Source organism: Sceloporus undulatus, chromosome 4 (assembly GCF_019175285.1).
Source record: "Sceloporus undulatus isolate JIND9_A2432 ecotype Alabama chromosome 4, SceUnd_v1.1, whole genome shotgun sequence".
In the NCBI taxonomy this organism is placed as follows: Eukaryota; Metazoa; Chordata; class Lepidosauria; order Squamata; family Phrynosomatidae; genus Sceloporus; species Sceloporus undulatus.
Genome location: NC_056525.1, coordinates 190,367,880 through 190,387,544, shown reverse-complemented (window position 1 = coordinate 190,387,544; position 19,665 = coordinate 190,367,880).

Here is a 19,665-nt window from a genome sequence, read left to right as displayed (position 1 = left end):
AATTTCAAATGTAGGACACTTTTTTGTGTCCTACATTTGAATAGGAGCCTCGCTGAGGGGAGGCTTTCCCTCCTGGCCTGGGCTTTGGCCTCGCCGCGGCGTCGGCGGAGCCCAAGCGGGGAGGGAATCCTCCCTTCAGTGAGGCTTTCCCTCCCGGCTTGGGCCCCGGCCTCGCCGCGGTGGTGGTGGAGCCCAAGCGGGGAGGGAATCCTCCCTTCAAGGAGGCTTTCCCTCCCAGCCTGGGCCCCAGCCTCGCCGCAGCGGCAGCGGAGCCCAAGTGGAGAGGGAATCGTCCCTTCAGGGAGGCTTTCCCTCGTGGCCTGGGCCCCAGTCTCGCCTCAGCGGCAGCGGAGCCCAAGTGGGGAGGGAATCCTCCCCTCAGCCCGGGGGTGGGGGAAATCCCGGGGGCGGGGGGAAATCCCGGGGCGGGACCGTGCGGACCCACCCAAAACCGGGAAAGTCCCGCCCACAGGCAGGATATGGCAACCCTACACACACCTAATATAGCATTGTATTATCCAGCAATGTTCCTTCCATGGCCAAGACCTATAGAGTATAATCATTCAACAATCTGATTAGAAAGAGTACAGGCTCCTATTTCTGAGACTTTCCAGCCACCCTCAGAGGCCAACAGCAGCCAATTCATACTAGCGTGGAAGAGCAGATCCCATTTAACACTGAATATCAGTAAAGAAATATATGTGGTGATGTCAAAGCCTTCACTAAAAGCATCTGGGATAGAACAGATCCTGAAACTCCACATGTGTGGTGTTACTAAGCAATCACTCCAAGAGGGTTCTTGTGTCTGCCTCAAAAGACAGCAAGAAAACAGGTATAAGATCCATTATAACTCCAATTTACAGTAGGAGCACCTTCACTTGTCACTTAATTCTCATTGAGCCTGCAAGCTTGGATTGTCTTGAACAAACAGGTTAACAATCACATTGAAGAACGGTCAATTTGTCAGTCAGTGTTTCTATACCTGGGATTGGCCTCTCCCATAGTCAGCAAGGATCAGTGTGTATGATGGAATTTGTTCCTGTAGAAGAGGGCAAAGGGGGGGAAAAGCAGACATGAATAGAGCAAAAAGCAATAATTAGTGGCTGAAACACATGTTCTCTAAAGATGGCTGTGAGAAGGTGGTGGGAAATGTCAGAAATAATACTTTATCACACAAGCAGAGTAATCAGATTGGCAAAGGAGAAGCTGAACAACACGGAATAAACAAATTTGTATAAGTTAGCTTTACGCACAAACTACTTGTCCATAATCAAACACATAGTCTAATGGATTCAAGAGAAAGAAGAAGAAAAAAATAGCTGCAGGTCAGAGTAACGTAGCAAGTGAATGGGTGTAGTTAAACAAGCAAACAGGAAGTCATCGATACAAACTAGGAAGCCATCAATGCAAACTAGTGAATCTAGCTGCTCAAAGTGGTTGTTGACCCTAATAGCATGTCAAGGTTGTTGACCCTAATAGAAAGAAGAGAGAATGTTGACATCTAAATGCTCATCCAGTGCTCATACAAGGCAAAAGGGAAATACCTCACCTGATCTTTGGCCAGAAATGTTAACAATTGGAATATGTCACCTTTGCCAAGAAAGAGATTAGCTGTATATCAGGGCCAACTGTTTGGATAAATGTCAGACTGCAAACAGTAGGTCCCATGAAGCCTATGAGATAACCTTTTTCACCTTTCTACAACTGCAGGATGTTAACTTTTATCTTGGTGAATTTAATGAATGCAGTAAACCTGCAAGCTCTGACACCAGTCAAGCATGTATTCAGAAAAAGAAATCCAATCTAAAATGGGGGAAAGTGCAATACAATTGTATTTGATTCCAAATGATGTCTCTGGCTATCACACAATTCAGTTTCCCACAAAGCCCCAACCTGAATAGAGGATAAAATTATCAAACAATGATGTTCTGTCCAACTTAATTCTGTCCAGCCTTTCTTCTTAGCAAAGGCCAACCCTCAATTCTACAAGTAGAAGTGACACTAATTTTTTTTTTTTGCATATTAATAGTGGAACAGTTTAGGACATGTTAGTGGTGGAACATGTTAATGGTGGAACAAGTGGATTGTTCTAGAATCACCTGTCCAACAATTCCTTTGGAACCTGATTGATGTTGCTGAAAATAGTAATAAAGTTGGGTAGGCAAAGGAAAAGTTAAACAAGATGCTTGCCTTTCAGTAGGGCCAGCTGTAATGGTAGGGCCAGCCATACCATTAGTGACAAAGTGGAAGCCATCTTAGGAAGCAGATACTGGATGCAATGGAAGGACAACAAGTCCTGTGTCAATTCCGATCCGCATGTGGTTCACACTTGTGTAGATTCAATTTATCGAAAAAGCAGCAGAAAAAATCAGCATCAAAAAGATGCGGGTTAAATGGGTCTAGTTCATGGCCCAACTCTCAGAATTGCTTCAGCAATTCAGATTAAGAGGGAACCAGGGCCGTTTGAACCAATTCAAATTGAGTCACAATCCAGTTTAAAAGATAGTGGAAATGAGGCCAACAACTCTTTGTATCTGTGTGTATACACACATGTAAACACACACACAACAATAACAACTACAGCAATCTCCTGACACATTTGCTCCATCTAGAAGCATCCATAACCATACAAGAATAACAATTAAGTTTTTTCTTTTTTTAAAAAAAACCATCAAATAGTCCTGTTGTCATCTAGATGGGGTTTTTTTTCTTTTCAGTAAAGATAGCCAAATCCACTGGCTCGTGGAATTAAAATGATAATTGTAATAAAATTGTAATAAAATCATTTTGTCCTCTCATAACATGTATTAAGCTCTTTGTGGAGATTTAGAAATGATGTACATCGTTTAGAATTCAAGAGTCTTCCACTATATATTCAAAAGATGACTCTCACTTTCAACAATTAATTTGACTTCTTGAGAGATATTGCCTCATTTAAAAATATCCAAAATCTAATTGCCCAAGTTTTTAAGACAGAGACTTTTATTGGTAGCTGTAAAATCACAGTCTCAGTTCAAAGACAAAGATAAAACACTAATGAGTATAGCAAAAAGCAAGGAAAATACTTAGACTCAAGATCACTGCATAACATCTAAAATTCTGAATTTAAAGATTCGGCTTCTGTCTCTTCTGAGACCTGGTAAAGTTTTTTTTCCACCCTAGCTCTTTTATCAGGAATTTATTTTTTTTTCCTTCATTATCTTTATGGACTCTCCATATAATATAATTTACAAATAATTCCAACTGATTCTATGTTGCCATTTTTAAAATCTGGTTTGTAGTGATTTTTAAAGTGTAGATTGGCAGAGCTCTGTGGAAGGCCCCCTCAAACTTACCTTGTAGTTTTTTGCAGGCTGTGGTTGAGGCGTAGGCATAAGGAAGTCACTATCCCCCCCCCCCCCCCCCGCTCAGCATGGGTGACTTGTCTCAGGCCCTTCATGTACCTAGAAGGAAGTAGCCAAACAGTGTGTAGGAAAGGGTGATTCCCATACCCTGGCTCAAACATTGATCAGAATGGAGACTGCAGTAAAGAAATAAGAAGACAATGATTGAGAAGGGCAGCTATGAAAGAATTAGACAATATTCTAAAGACATAAAACTGAGCACTAAAGTTTGAATCCTCCAAGCCATTGTATTCCTCATCACCATGTATAGATGTGAGAGTTGGACAGTGAAGAAAGCTGATAAGAATAAACTCATTTGAGATGTGGTGATGGAGAAGAGTGCTTAGGATACCCTGTACATGCAAAAAGACAAACAAATGGGTCCTTGAACAGATCAAGCCTGAAACCTTCCAGGAAGCCAAGATGATCAAACTGAGGCTATCATACTTTGGCCACATCATGAGAAAGCAAAACTCATTAGAAAAAGACAATAATGCTAGGAAAGGCAGAGGGTAGTAGAAAGATAGGAAGACTGCATGTCAGATGATTAGACTCAATTAGGGAGGGCATAGGCTGAAGCTTGCAGAACCTGAGAAAACCAGTGGATGAAAGGGGGTCTTGGAGATGTCTCATCCATGAGTCAGGGATGACTCAGAGACATTTAACAGCATCAACAAAGTAGAATGGTGTCACTTATATAAAACGGCAAAATCAAGGTGTGCTTCTTGATTTTTTAAAAAATATATATTTCAAACTGTGGCTGGTACAGCCTGGAGATGCAGAATCCATTGATAGGGAGAGCCAGCTGCAGCTATTCATATCTCTGTCTCTTCATAATCTCAAGTAGGCCCTGACATTCCTGGCGTGGGAGGGATAATGCAGTGCCTCTCTGATGTTGCTGATTATGTTCCCTGTGAATAATTCTTGCTTGCTCCATGCTATCTAAACTTGATCTGTACTAGCTGATTCCTAACACATCTGCTCACACACTTGACATTGTTTTGGAGCACTTTGGAAGGAGTTTGATTCAGCTAGAAACTGTCAAGTATACTTGTTAACTGAAAGGTCTGGGGGCACCAACAGGACTATTTGGTACTTGGTACATCTTTATGATCATCAGATTATGAACAGAAAGAATCATAGAATCATAGAGTTGAAAGAGACCACAAGGGCCATCCAGTCCAACCCCCCTGCATGCAGAAAATCTCAATCAAAGCATCCCCGACAGATGGCCATCCAGACTCTGAAGACCTCCAAGGAGGGAGACTCCACTACACTCCGAGGGAGTGTGCTCCACTGTCGGGCAGCCCTTACTGTCAGGAAGTTCCTCCTAATGTTGAAGTGGAATCTCTTTTCTTGTAGCTTGCATCCATTGCTCCAGCTCCTAGTCTCTGGAGCAGCAGAAAACAAGCTTGCTCCCTCCTCAATATGACATCCCTTCAAATATTTAAACAAGGCTATCATATCACCCCTTAACCTTCTCTTTTCCAGGCTAAACATCCCCAGCTCCCTAAGTCGTTCCTCATAGGGCATGGTTTCCAGGCCCTTCACCATTTTAGTTGCCCTCCTTTGGACACGCTCCAGTTTCTCAACATCCTTTTTGAATTGTGGTGCCCAGAACTGGAAACAGTTTTCCAGGTGGGGCCTGACCAAAGCAGAATAGAGTGGCACTAGTACTTCCCTTGATCTAGACACTATACTTTTATTGATGCAACCTAAAATCACAGTGGCCTTTTTAGCTGCCGCATCACACTGTTAACTCATGTTAAGCTTGTGGTCTACTTGGACGCCTAGATCCCTTTCACACATAGTTTCATTCAGCCAGGTGTCCCCCATCCTATATCTTTGCATTTCATTTTTCTGCCCTAAATGCAGTACCTTACATTTCTCTGTACTGAATTTCATTTTGTTAGCTTTGGCCCAGCTTTCCAGTCTATTGAGGTCATTTTGAATTTTGATCCTGTCCTCTAGGGTATTAGCTACTCCTACTAGTTTGGTGTTATCTGCAAATTTGATAAGTATGCCCCCAATTCGGTCATCCAAGTCATTGATGTGGGGCATACCATCCAAGAAGGATGGTCTCCCGGCGCCTGGTTTTGGTCCGCGGGGCTTCCCTGTGGACCAAAAAGAACCTGAGAAAAGCAGATTCTTCTTGCGACGCCATTACGACGTCACAGTGCACCAATGGCTATGCGTCCGGCATGTCATAATGGCGGTGCCCGTCTGTACAGATGGGCACTGCCATTTTGATGCCCTCGTCACATGCAAGAGGTGAGGGCCATCTAGAAGCCCCGCCCAAGGCACCCCTTGCACATGACGATAGTGTCCTTTTTGGCCCATCTGGACTGGGCCATTGATAAAGATGTTGAATAGTACTAGGCCCAGGACAGAACCCTGTGAGAGAAAAATTAATACTGGTAATTGTGCTTACACCTTTCTTAGACAGGATGTTGACTAGGCACATTTCTGTACACTAGTAATCATAATTCAAGTATATTCTTTCTTCAAATACTTTCAGAGCAGATGGGTTGTGCCTCTAATCACCCCTCCTCTTTTGATATCAGAAACTTAATAAAGCATAGGCTGAGTGAGCCTTCTAAAACCCTGAATGTGGACGCCATCATCAGAGAATAGCTCCTTCATGGAGGCTGGCAAAGCAGGGGTTGCATGGGGCCCCCAGTTGATTGATTGATTCCAGATATTCTGGAAGAGGTGAGGAGACCCAAGACTACAGAACAATGGGTTGCAGAGATAAGATAAAAAGCACTGGCAATCTTGCATGTTAATCCTCTCTGCCTCAGAAATGTGCGTCTATCACAGTCCATTCACACCTTGGAAAAGTGACTCCAAACCCATTTTCAAAGTATTTCAAAGACATTTCAAAGGACTCCAAAACCATTTGGACTTTTCAGCCTCTTGGAATCTGCCCCCAAGGGATATTTTTGGTATAAATATTGGGAGGATTTCAGCAAGTCCTCAGCTTAGTCCAGTAGCAGGCAGAAACTCTGTTTGCTTAACTAGCACATCTACCACTTGCCATCCCCGCTTGACACAGGAGCGATTGAGTCTTCTCTCTGTTCTTGGACACACTGCGATTGCAATCAAAATTTGCGTAGGTAATTATCACTGTTAGTGAAGCCTTACATCTATTTCAACCTTGCACCTTTTAGTAATTATTCAAGGCTAACCTGACATGATTGTTTCATTTAGAATGTGCATATTGTTCGTTTTGAATAAAAAGTTTACTGAAACATGTTGAGCTTCTTCCTGGTACAGGATCCACCCTCTATTCTTTTCATTTTATTTTTCTCTTGAGTACCAAATTTTCTGCTAAAGAAGTAATGCTCAGGAATGCATCTACTTTGTTAAGTGAGGTACTGTATATATCTTTTGGAACCAGTGCTTTTTTACATGCTCATAAGCATTCGGAGTTTGTGCTGAACAGTGAAATTTGTTGAAACATTTGCATTAAATTATTTAGAGGAGTGAGAATAAAAATGGATTGTGAAGAACTCCAAAAGGATGTTCCCAAACTGGAAGCATGGGGGGAAATAGCAAATAAAATTCAGTAGAAGCAAACTGATGCATATTAGGGCAAAATTCCAACTTCACATATGTACTCACAGAATCTAAGCTGGTAGTGACTGATCAAGTCAGGTGCTATTCAGCTGTATAGTAATATGGAATGTAATTTTTTTCATGCTGAAAATAAACCATTAATGATGCCCCCACTCCCCATTCCCAATATGATTCAGTATCCAGTGAGAGTGGATATTTCATTCCATTTCATTGTGGGTGTGGCCTGGTTGTTCCTCCCTTGAGGATTCCCAAATAAATCCACAGCACGGAAACCTCATACTGCCTGTATTTGAGCAGGGAGGACAAGGCTTCCCAAGAAACAAACAAATGGGTCCTAGAACAAATGAAGCCTGAAATCTCCCTGGAAATCAAGATGATAAAGTTGAGGCTGTCATACTTTGGTCACATCATGAGAAAGAATGACTCACTGGAAAAGACAATAATGCTAGGAAAGATGGAAGGTTGTAGAAAGAAAGGAAGTCCACATGCTAGATGGATGGACTCTATATCACAGGTATAAATTTACAGGATCTAAGCAGAGCAGTGGAAAAGAGGGAGTCTTGGGGATGTCTCATGCACAGGGTCGCCATGAGTCAGGATCAACTCAAAGGCAGTTAACAACATCAATAAGAAATGATTTGCAATTGAGCCTGACCTATTCAGATGCCTTTAGTTCATAGTCTTTTCCATAGATTTCTCCACTGCTTTCCTGTGGCACCACACACCACACTGTTACCACCACAGAGTTACTTTTTAAAAATATGTTTAGTTTTTTTTAAAGGAAATGGTAGAATAGTGCTATGACATCATGCCATAATAGCATTATTATGGCTTAAACAATACAAATGAAGTGGAAGGGTTTTTAAATGGAACAACTTTAAACAACTGACTAGCACAATAAGCATTTTTTGTTTTTCATGGGAGAAAGATAAAAATATGGCAGGGGATGGTGTAGTTTATTTCTGTTCCTGCGTCACCTCTCACATTACAAAGTCTGGGCTATGAAAGACCTGGCCAGTGATTAAGACCATAATGATGCTGTGCTATAATGTGGTATTGTGGTTTAAGGAATTCAATTGAAGCAGTGCATGTGAAGCATTTTAAACAAGACAACTTGAAACAACTAACTAGTCTGGTAAGTGTGTTTGTTTTTCACAGGAGAAATACATTTAAAATGGTAGGGATAGTGTGGTCTATTTCTCTTCCTGTGTCACCTTTCCCAATGAGAGATTTCCACAGTGATAGGCATACTGTAATAATGCTGTGTTTCAATAGTGTTATTATGGCTATATATATATATATATATATATATATATATATATATATTGAAGCAAATCAATCACAAAAGACAAGCTGGGGCACTTGGGGTGGTGACACCATCATTAGTGCAGATGAAAAATCTTTGCAAATCATCCTGTTACAGTGTAAATGTGGCAAGGGTGTAATACAGATGTCAACAATCAGCTATCATTGTGAGTGCAGCAGAAGCAGTTTTCAAATTGTATAACTAGGCATAAGAGTGTGGTGTGATGCAACTACATTTGGAATACTGTGTGCTGTTCTGATCACTGCATCTAAAAGGGATATGATAGTGCTGGAAAAGGTGTGGAAAATAGAAATGAAAATTATGAAAGAACTAGAATTAACCCCTATAAGGACAGGTTACAATATCTGAGACTGTTTGGTTTAGAAAAAGGGATGAGTAAAAGGAGATAGAAGTGCATGAAATTATGCATGGTGCAAAGAAAGAAGGTAGTGTCTAGAATCTAGGGTCATCCTCTGCAGTAAAATGGTGGGAGATCCAGGACAGACAAAAACAAGTACTTCACACAGTAGGTCATAAACAGCTACTAGTCAAGACAACTACACACCACCAACAGTATCAGAGACAGTATGCATAGGAGGGAGGCTGCAGTTGACCTCCCATCCATCTGATTGGTGACTGTGAACAGAATGGAATAGATCAGCCTTTAGTTTGACTCATCACAGCTCTTCTGTTGTTTTGTCCTTAAGGGGTTTTCTACCTTATAAAGCCCCACTTTAAAAAAGCAACCATATTTTCTGGTACCAACCAATTAATATTGTTCATAAAGGTAGCATATTTCAGTTCATTTGCGGGCATTTTATTTGTGATGTGGGTTCTTGTGGTATTTGGTGTGAGCATGTCCAACACTCTCATTCCTTCCTCATTTTGGCTCCAGGTGTGTCTCTGCTTCACCATCCACATGACATCTCTTCTTGGGTTTTTTCTTCAATGCCTCCTCATAATTTATGTTATATATTTTAAAAAAATCTCTCCAGAAGATTAGGACTAATTCTGTAAATGACCAAGGTATCAGTGCTGTGTTTAGTGCTTGATTCCCCTCCATAGCCTCCTACCTATATATCCCTATGTGAAATGAGTCACTGGAGGAGAATGAAGATTGAGAAAGGAGTGTATGTTTGGGAGGAGGAGGTGATCTTGCTCTAATTTTACAATACCACTATAGCAGTTAATAGATTAGCATTAATCTTCTCAGGAGATTTTAAAATAATTTTAAAATTTTAGAAGGCACATGGATAGAAATAGGAGGAAACCATGAGGAAAGCAAAGTGGAAACACACCTGGAGGGTGAATGTTGGAGAGGAAGGAGACTGGACATGCATACATGCAACATCACAGCCTACGGCACAAGCAAGATGCACACAAATGAACCAACATATGTTGTCTTTGTATTTTTTATTGAAGTCAGGAGATTGTTTGGAGGGAGAAGCAACAAGCAGCATAATTAAATGGTGTGGCAGAAATGGCCTGGAAAAGTCCAGAGGGAATAAAAGCAGGATAATTGGAGGCCAGTCAACCTAGCCAGAGTCCTTTCCTTCTCAGTAGGGGACTGTTGCCAAATGCATCAATGTGAAATGAGGGAACATGGCTTCTTGCCTGGATTTATGTAATCATAGCCAATAAGCTAATCACACCCTTGGGAGAAAAACCTTGTCAATGTGAGGGTAACCTAATTGGAGTGAGATTCCTTTATCTTTCCATGTTTTCACTAAATAAGTGTTTTCAGGAAGTCAGGTTAACTCCTACCTATCCTTTCACAGCCACCTTTCCCAGACAGAGTTCAAGCTTAGCTACAAATTCCATGTAACACACACAAATACATATACATAGAGAGACACGCAGGCTGGCACACATGTATAATATATCTTTGCCAGAGTATTGCTGAAGCCCAAGTAAGCAGCAGCCTGCCAGTTATACTACACTTTTTATTCATGTTTCTTTAGAAAATAATCCTTCCATGAAGGAGAGTTATCAGTATTTAAAACCTTTTTTGAGTCATTGGCTCTTTGCTGAAGTTCACCCTAGCAGCTGCCACAGAACATTTAAGCAGCACCATTCTCTGATAGGATTTCAAGGGATTGCGTAACTTGATGTTGAAAGGTTTCTAGCATCATACAAACAGCAACAGATAAATAATTAAAAATCTGACTCCAATTCCACATATTCAGTTCTCTCCATTAAGGAATAGGTTTTAAATGGGAACAAAATTTCCCTCAAAAGCACTGATTATTAAGCCAAGAGATTTTTCCTGTCCTTATCTTGTGTGAAGGATAGATCCTAATACAGATTTTAAAAAACAACCACTGATTAATTTTTTTCATATTTCCATTAAAAAGATTAGAGTGTGACCCATCTTTAAAGTTAAACATGAGTTTATTCCTACAGGAAAATGATGGGATAAAAGTTCATGCAATAATCTCCATTATCTGCTAAAGATGCAGTGAGAGATAAGAGTTTAGCCTTAATAGGATTTAGACTCCTATGTAAGAGAAAAAAAATTAGAAAAGGACGAAGGAAATCTAGTGATATTAGAGGAGTATGTTATGTTATTTGTGAAGTAATGAGCTAGTTTATTGAAGCCGGTGTTTAGAGAATTAAAAAAAAACTTCAGGTGGGGAACAAGTCAGTAAAGGAATTTGAACAAAGACAATTTGTAACAACTGCAGTAATATATATATATATATATATATATATATATATATATTGTAAGAACAAGCCTTGCAAACTAATTACATAAAAAGATTCTATCATACGTTCTGCTAAAAATGCAATTTTAGGCTGCATCAATAAAAGTATAGTGTCTAGATCAAGAGAAGTAATAGTGCCACTGTATTCTGCTTTGGTCAGGCCCCACCTAGAATATTGTGTCCAGTTCTGGGCGCCACTATTCATAAAGGACATTGAGAAACTGGAGCGTGTCCAAAGGAGGGCGACAAAAATGGTGAAGGGTCTGGAAACCATGCCCTATGAGGAACGACTTAGGGAGCTGGGGATGTTTAGCCTAGAGAAAAGAAGGTTAAGAGGTGATTTGATAGCCCTGTTTAAATATTTGAAAGGATGTCATGTTGAAGAAGGAGCAAGCTTGTTTTCTGCTGCTCCAGAGAACAGGACCCGGAACAATGGATGCAAGCTACAGGAAAAGAAATTCCACCTCAACATTAGGAGGAACTTCCTGACAGTAAGGGCTGTTCAACAGTGGAATGCACTCCCTCGGAGGGTGATAGAGTCTCCTTCCTTGGAGGTCTTTAAACAGAGGCTGGATGGCCATCTGTCAGGAATGCTTTGATTTGGATTTCTTGCATGGCAGGGGGTTGGACTGGATGGCCCTAGTGGTCTCTTCCAACTCTACGATTCTATGATTCTATGTAAATAAAAGTTATTTTCTTCTTGTGCACAAAAGAGTGGCCTGAAATGATTTATATAAGACATCAAAACACGTTACCAAGAATATTAAAACACTTAATAGTAGAGACCAAAGCTTACAGAGGGAATTCTAAGGGAAGAGAAGCTTCAAACTATTTAGGTTAAGACAAGAGAAGAATCCTGTGTAACCCAGTGGTCATGACAGAATTGGTGTCAAGTGGTGGGATCCAAGAGGCAACAGTCAAGGTAAACAGCAGATGCCTCCAGATTTCCTTGCTGAGCATTTGTGAACAACAAAATGGAAAGAAAAGGAGAGAGCAGATAAGTCAGCCTCTCAACTTACACCCAAGGTTAGAAACAAACAAATATAGAGGAAATCATATGGAAATGGGACACTGGTGAAATGAAAAAATAAATCATTTCTGGATATATTTTGGAAGAAGCTTTAAAATGGTCTTTAGACTGTTCAGAATGTTTTTGTTTACTTAGGCAAAGCTTACCCAACCTTTCACAAGTATCTGTATTGTTGGTTTTGGACAAAACAGTTGCTGAAACAGGTTGAACAGCTCTTCAGTTTTTGTGGTGCAGTAACACATTCCTATTCTTTCCATGTTATTTCTGCCTCTGGTACCAAAGTTTCTGTTAAAGAAGGAGCATACGGGAAGAACATCTACATGGTTAACTGAGGATACCACACGTGTTCAGTGTTTTCTGCTGTGCAATTTAACAGACTGAAGACAAAATCAAATACACAGAACAGTACATATGCACTGGAGGTGAGGTATACCTATATAAAAAATCTCTTCTTGGTAACAAGCTCAAAACCTAGACCTTGCATTAAGATCCCCATTGTTGTTGTTGTGTGCCTTCAGGTTGCTTCTGACTTATGGTCATGAGGCTTTCTTGGCAAGATTTGTTCAGAGGAGGCTTGTCATTGCCTTCCCCAAGGTTGAGAGCATGTGAGTTGCCCAAAGTCACCCAGTGAGTTTCATGGTTGACCAGGGAACCTGAAAGAAGCAGAAGGGAACATTTATCTGGCATGCAGGGCTGGAGTCATTCTACAGCGTGCATGCCAATATTAGAAATGCATATAAGCAATAATAGTGAGGCTTGGGCATAAATTGGAAAAGTTACTTTTTCAACTACTGTTCTCTGAGTCCCTCAACTAGTACAAGCTACTCAGATTATTTTAGTGTATTGGAAAAGGCTGTCTATAAAGTTACATGTTCTATGGATATTTTAGGACTTTAATTCAAAAAGCGGTCCACCAACTACGTACAATTATCATTTCAAGGTTTCCACTAGTTTTGTTTCTGAACAATTTCCCCCAGTGGTTTTATGTTAAATGTTATGGTTTTATGGTAAATATTCAAAAGCATTGGGACAACTGAAATTTGTGGCACTCCATGGGACAAATATTCATAAGGTGGAACACCAACCTGATGTCACCCCAACACCTCTTTCCAAAAACTATTGATGAAAAACAATGGAATCAAAACAATCTGGTGCCCTCACTCTCTTTCTGACCAGGCCATTATTTTCTGCATTCCCATAAAACTGCACAGTAACTGGCGATCAAGGCCTATTCAATGCCCTGTTTTTATTACTTCTTTTATCAGTAGCAATTAAGGATTAATTGCTGGGTTTGATGTACTGCTGAGCACAGACATCTCTAAATGTACACCCGCAGAGTAAACCCAGTCCTGTTCAGGACACCTTGAAGATTAAGATCAGTTTGTTCATATCATGAATCACAGTTTCCATCAAACTAACCTTTTGAGGCTGTGTCTGTTTTTCTAATGTTTACTGATATTCTTGGAAGGCATTCCTAAGTCACATATTAGCTTAGACAAATAGCTGTTATTTCATGACAGGAAGGTACAAATGAAGAGTACATATACAGTATTCCTTTTTTTGTGGATTTTGACTATATAGATTTTTAATGCTGCCATAGCAACGAGATTTGGATACCTTGTCTTTGAAGCTCCACTGCAGTAAAAACTCCCAGTTGCAGAAAAAACAACAGCATGATTACTATTAAGAAAAGAAGTAGAGTGTTTCTAGAACATGAAAACAACCGAGCTTTGCTTGGAAAGGTTTCTTTAGTTGCAGTACAATGAGGAGTGAAACTGAGACATGAAGCCTTATTGCATGAGGGAAGAAAGCAGAAATGGAGCTGAACATTAGCAGCTTTCTCTGTGCCTCTCCATATGCCATCATGGCACTTCTGTTCTCTTCCCAAAAGAGATGGTGAAAAAAAACTTACCTTTTGTCATATGGATTTTTCCAGCATGACACAAGACAGTCTTTATGACTGTCTCCCTCAGGAGGAAAATGGAAGTGCTATACAGCATGTGGAGATCCACAGAGAATGCCGTTTCTGCTCTCTTTTCTTATGCAATAAGGACATAACTGATTTTGTTCATGTTTATACATGCCATACACTCCAACTGTCCTGATTTGGCAGGGATAGTCCCATTTAATCCAGCTGCTTTTATAAAATGTCCCAGTTTCTCTTTCATTCTCCTACTTTCCCTTTTTGTTCTCAGCTTACTTAAATTGCAAATAATTGAATTCAACATCCAAAAGCAGTTTGCACTCATCTAAGTCTAATACCTCATATAGCTTTAAGGGCCATTTTTCTATAGCAGGGACCATCTGGCATATATCATTCTGGTGGATGTTATATAAAACAACACACATCCATGTTTTTTTCCCCTCTAAATTTTCTTCAGTCATATTTAACAGAAATAGCTCAGGTTTAAGTTCTAGTTTGATTTGTAATATTTTATTAATTGTTCTTTGTATTTTTGTCCAAAAATGTTTCGGTTCTTTACACATCCACCAGATATGGTATAGTCTTCCTTTTTTCTTTGCACATTTCCAGCCTTTATTGTCAGTGTTACCATATATTTTACAAATCTTTTCTGGTGTCATATACCATCTCTAAAATATCTTCTAGTAGTTCTCCCTCATTTCTTGGCACAGTGTATGTTTTAATCTGTTAGTCCATGTTACTTCCCACTGCTCTAGTTCTAGCGCATACCCTATATTTTGCGCCCATTTCACCATGGTTTCTTTAACAATTTCATCTTCGGTGTATTGTTTTAATAAAAATTTATACAGATTTGATACAGATTGTTACTTCTCTGTCTTAATATTTTGTAGGCAGAACAATATTATTGCCCAGGAACCCCTCTGAAAGCTCTCTTAGCTGATCAATGTGAGCCAAAAAGTAACACTGATAGGTATTTATCCAAGGTTGCTGTTAACTCCAAAATAGGTTCTGTATGTTTGATAGCTTCTTTACAGTTCAGATTAAAACCCTGAGTGGTTTTACTGCCCAGCTGATAAAGAAAGGCACCAGCTACAGTGGCTGATATGCTTCTTTCCATTGAATCACTTGGTAAGAGGTAAAAGTCTATAAAATGAATGGATCAAGGCCTGTCAGTAACAAAATTCCAAACCTTTCACCAAAAGATTACCAGAAAATTCCAGACACAGGTAAGTACTAGTCCCAGCAATGGGTAGGGATTAAAATATCTATGACAAACCATTAAAAGTTATTTATTCATTATCATATTAGAAGCCAATACAGTAGCAGCAATATGGGATGAGTTTAGTGGTTTTCCAGGCTGTAGGACCTGTAGTCCAAAACATCAAGGTGAGTAAATACTACTCTATAACAGATACCTTCCAGAGGTCATGCCATACCTGGGAAGATGAATTCTAACAAACAGAACGCCAGAAATAATAGGTGGGAAATGTGGTCTTCTCTGAAAGAGTAACAATTAACTTCAGGGGCTAGTATGAATGCACTGTAGCTGACATGGATCTACTAATATGAACTTTATTTTTACAAGAAAAGGACAAAGTAAGATGTGTAGCTCTTAAATCCATGGACAAAAGGACAAGGCAATATATATTTAAGTACCACATTGCACTAGTCACACGAAGAAACATACATTCACTTTATTCGAGCAAACCAATATATCTACAGATCTGCTAATTTAGGGCATAATCCACAGTGCTGTATCACTTGAATATACATGTATATTATTAGCTGTAGTTGTACTAAGAAATGTGAAACCTACCGGTATGTTTCAAAAACTCTCACTTCTCATAGTTTGGTAATGGCAAAAAGGAGATGCAATCCTATACGCGTCTACTTGGAAGTAAGACCTACTGAGTTAAATATGGCTTATTCCCAGCTGAGTTGATAGAAGATTATAACTTCTGTGTAGTTTATTTAGCAAGTGGATACAACACTACCACCTACTGGTTCCACAATTCATCTTTTGAGGAGGTGCGTGTGTGTGATGTATGTCCATAGCCTATACTGTAATATGTAAGGAAAGTTTACATCTTTTCTACAGTTATCTTTTCTTTATCTTATCCATCTTTCCTTATGTTATTCATCTTTTTCCTTATAGCATGCTCTTTTGCATGTTTGCTCAGAAGTAAATCTCATAGAAGGTGTCACTCTCAAAGAAGGAGACATAGGTTTACAGCCTTAATGTGCAAAACAGTCCTTTGTTTTACTTTTATTTCCACACAGCACAGTCCCACTACGTCTCTGTTCAGAAGTAAATCCAGATAAATTCAATGAAGCCTATCGTCCTCAGGGAACTAGTTGCATGGTTGCAGTTTAAATGGGCTGTTTTATAATTTTCAGACATACAGGATATTGACTGGATGTCATTATAAAGAATACAATTTAAGGATGAGTTTTTTAAACATACTATGCTTGCATATATACAAAACAAACGAATCCTTCCTCAAGGGATGATTCACATTGAAGAATTATAACCTATAAGGCAGCCTTGAGGAGTCTGGGAACATCCAGCTGTACAGTTTACCAGTCAGAATTGGTCTGATCATCTGCATACTAGCTGAGAGTTAATAGTGTTTTACATTTGGAATACATTTAGTATATTTGGATTAGAACTTGAAAAGTTACTTTTGAGAAAAATAAATATCATGACATACTGAAGTCACCAATGACTGAAAAATGAGTGGTAGCATGATCCTTCTAATACTCACTTATGGTGATCTTAAGCACATTGTTATAGTCCCACATTTTAAAAGTAACTTTCCAACCAATTGCAATAACATCCAAAACAGTGATACCTTTATGTGATCAATCAAAATGCACAAAATACATGATGCAAGATTTTAATGTTCCACTGGCTTCTTCATCAGGAAAAGGTGTTAAAAATCATAGAGGAGGGGGAAATGGCAGTGTTAATCACAAGGCTTGACATTTTGTCAAGATATAGCTGTGCTCAGTTTAGGTGGTGTGGAAGGACATTTATGCAGACAGGCCTCCCTCTTCTGGCCATGTGGGTGCTATAGGATATAAAATGTAAGTTCCATTTGCAAGACAGAGATGCTCCCCTTGAGATCCAAGTTGCCTCTGTCCTTTGTGAAGCTACATAGTTTTTTTTAATTGCATGATTTTTTAAAAATGCCTTCCTTGTCTGTACCCTGCCCAGAGATTGTATATAAATATCTAAGAAAGAGAGACTGAGAAATAAGGAATGAAAATTATATTAATCAGGATTCAGATCAACAGTCATCAGCAGAGGGAGAAAAAAGAAGAAAGGTATCCCATTGCCTTTGTTGAGAGATGCTTGTTCTCCCTTATCTTAGTCTGCATTTACACTGCAGAAATAATGCAGTTTATCACTGCTTTAATTGCCATGGCTCAATTCTATGGAATCTTGGGATATGTAGTTTTGTGAGGTATTTAGCCTTCTCTGTCAGAGAGTTCACAACAAACTACAAATCCCAGAACTCCATAGTTTTGTGCTATGACAGTTAAAATGATGTCAAACTGCATTATCTCTGCGGTGTATATAAAGCCTTAGAGTTAGCCATTTCATGAGGCTTACGGCAGCCCTAGGTACTGCTTCCATTTTAGCTTAGTCCTTTTTACTTTCAGAACTCGCAAATGTGACCCTGACAAAATCTTCCATTTATCATTTTCTGATGCATCTTTTAGTTTGCAAACCTGAGTTCATGGACTTTTGTTTTGTTGCTAATCTATCTGTAAGCTGCTTTTGGAGACATTATAAAATAAAAAAATGCTCTGTCACATAAGTGCAGCCTGCCCACTCCTCAGCTGTTCCCAAAAACATTCAGCTGAAGAGGTGAGAAGACCAACAGGATCTCAACATGTCAAGAAAGGAGGCTTAAACTTGGAGGGGTTGTTAGTATGTGTCAGCGGGGACTGGAAGGAAAGGCCCATCTGAGACCACTTAAGATATGTGGAAGTGAGGTTTGAATGTAAGATTGTGATTGAAGAATTTAGACCTACCCCATCAGGATGACCAGATGACCTCCCTTTACAGATCATGAAGATCTCAACCTTCTGTCCAGGAGGAATTTCAACATGTCTTCCATTTTGAGCATCACTAAGAAGCATGGATTTTAGCTTTTATTGGATCACGTTCTACACTTTTCTCGAATGTCCTACATTTTGCAGTACCTTGTCCTCGTTTGTGGTTAGGTCATCTGGTAACAGTATACCACCCATATACCACATCCTAGTTCTAGGCAAAACCACCAGCAGCATGTGGCCTTCATGAACAAAATGGTTACCCATCCTATCAGGAGTGGGCAACACACAGACACAAGCCAAAAGTGCATTCCTGGAACTACAATTCTTCAAGGTGCACATCCCCTTTAAACACTATTTTGGGGCAGAAGTAAAAAGTTTAAAAAACAATCTTTTAAAAAGCGTAGCATAGATTTCTGGCTACTTGTTTTTGTTGGTGGGGCAGGCCATGATGAGGATGGAAAATTGCCTCTGAATATAGTAACGCTTCCTCTTCTTGATACAAACAAATAAATAAGGAACAATATGGAGTTTATCACACTGTCCTTTCCCATCCTTTCCTCCCAAGCTAGTCGTGGGATGAAAACTTTAATACGTGGATTTTACGGGACATCTCCATGCCCATGCAGGAGGCATTCTGTACCTGATCATGGCATCCCGGGCTGTACCCAATCCAGACTTCTCTCACACTTTTTGAAAGAATGGGATTTTCCCGTTCTTTGAAAGGTGCGGGCGAAGTCCGGATCACGTCCAGGATGCCATGATCTGGGCACGGAGGTGTGCGATAAAATCAACGTATTAAAGTTTCATCCTGCCCCTAGCTCAGGAGGAAAGGATGGGAAAGGGCAGTGCGATAAACTCCTGTGATGCCAGAAGCATTTTTCTGGCCACTGCTGGAAAGAGGATAAAGAATTTGATGTATCTCTGAACTGATTTAACAGAGCTTTCTGCATGAAAAACTATTTAAAGTCATTGCACAGAATCACCAAACATAGATTGTATTAAAATTACACAGTGGGTAACAAAACAAACACAAAGAGAAATATCAACTGATTGTCAACTCAGTTGGCCATCCCTAATAACAGCAGAATCCTGTTACAAGGTGAACTTCACTAATGCCCCATTCAGACTGGCATCAAAAATCTGGAAGGAACTGGGCTGATTCAGATGCCCCTCCCCTAGGGATGCCATATCCCAGCGGGCCCTGGGACAATCCCGCTTTTGGGAGGCCCCTGCCCGCCCCTGCCCGGTTCCCCCCATCCCAGCCTTTGTCCCAGCCTCCGGGCCGGCCCCGCTCACGCGGCCATTGCTGCGGACGCTAATACGGCTGGCCGCCAACCCGCCTCCTCCTCCTCTCCTCGCCAGCGCCGCTGCCACGCCGCCCGCGGTGGGACTTTCCTGCCCACGCGCGGAGCTATGACGGAGGAGCTCATCCCCTTGGGCCAGCCGGCCATTGGCCGGCTGGCCAAAGGGGACAGGCTCCTCTTCCCTTGTGTGCGCTGCCTGGGCTGCAGCATGGGCCAGTGGCAACGCGTGCACATCCCCCAATTGTGCGCCCTCTCGCGGGGCTTCACAAGGAGCCCTTGCGCTGAGGAGGATGAAGAGGAGGAGGAGGAGGTGGAAAGGTGAGTCAGTGGCCATTTCAGGTCTGCCTTGGGGTTTTTTTTTAATTAATT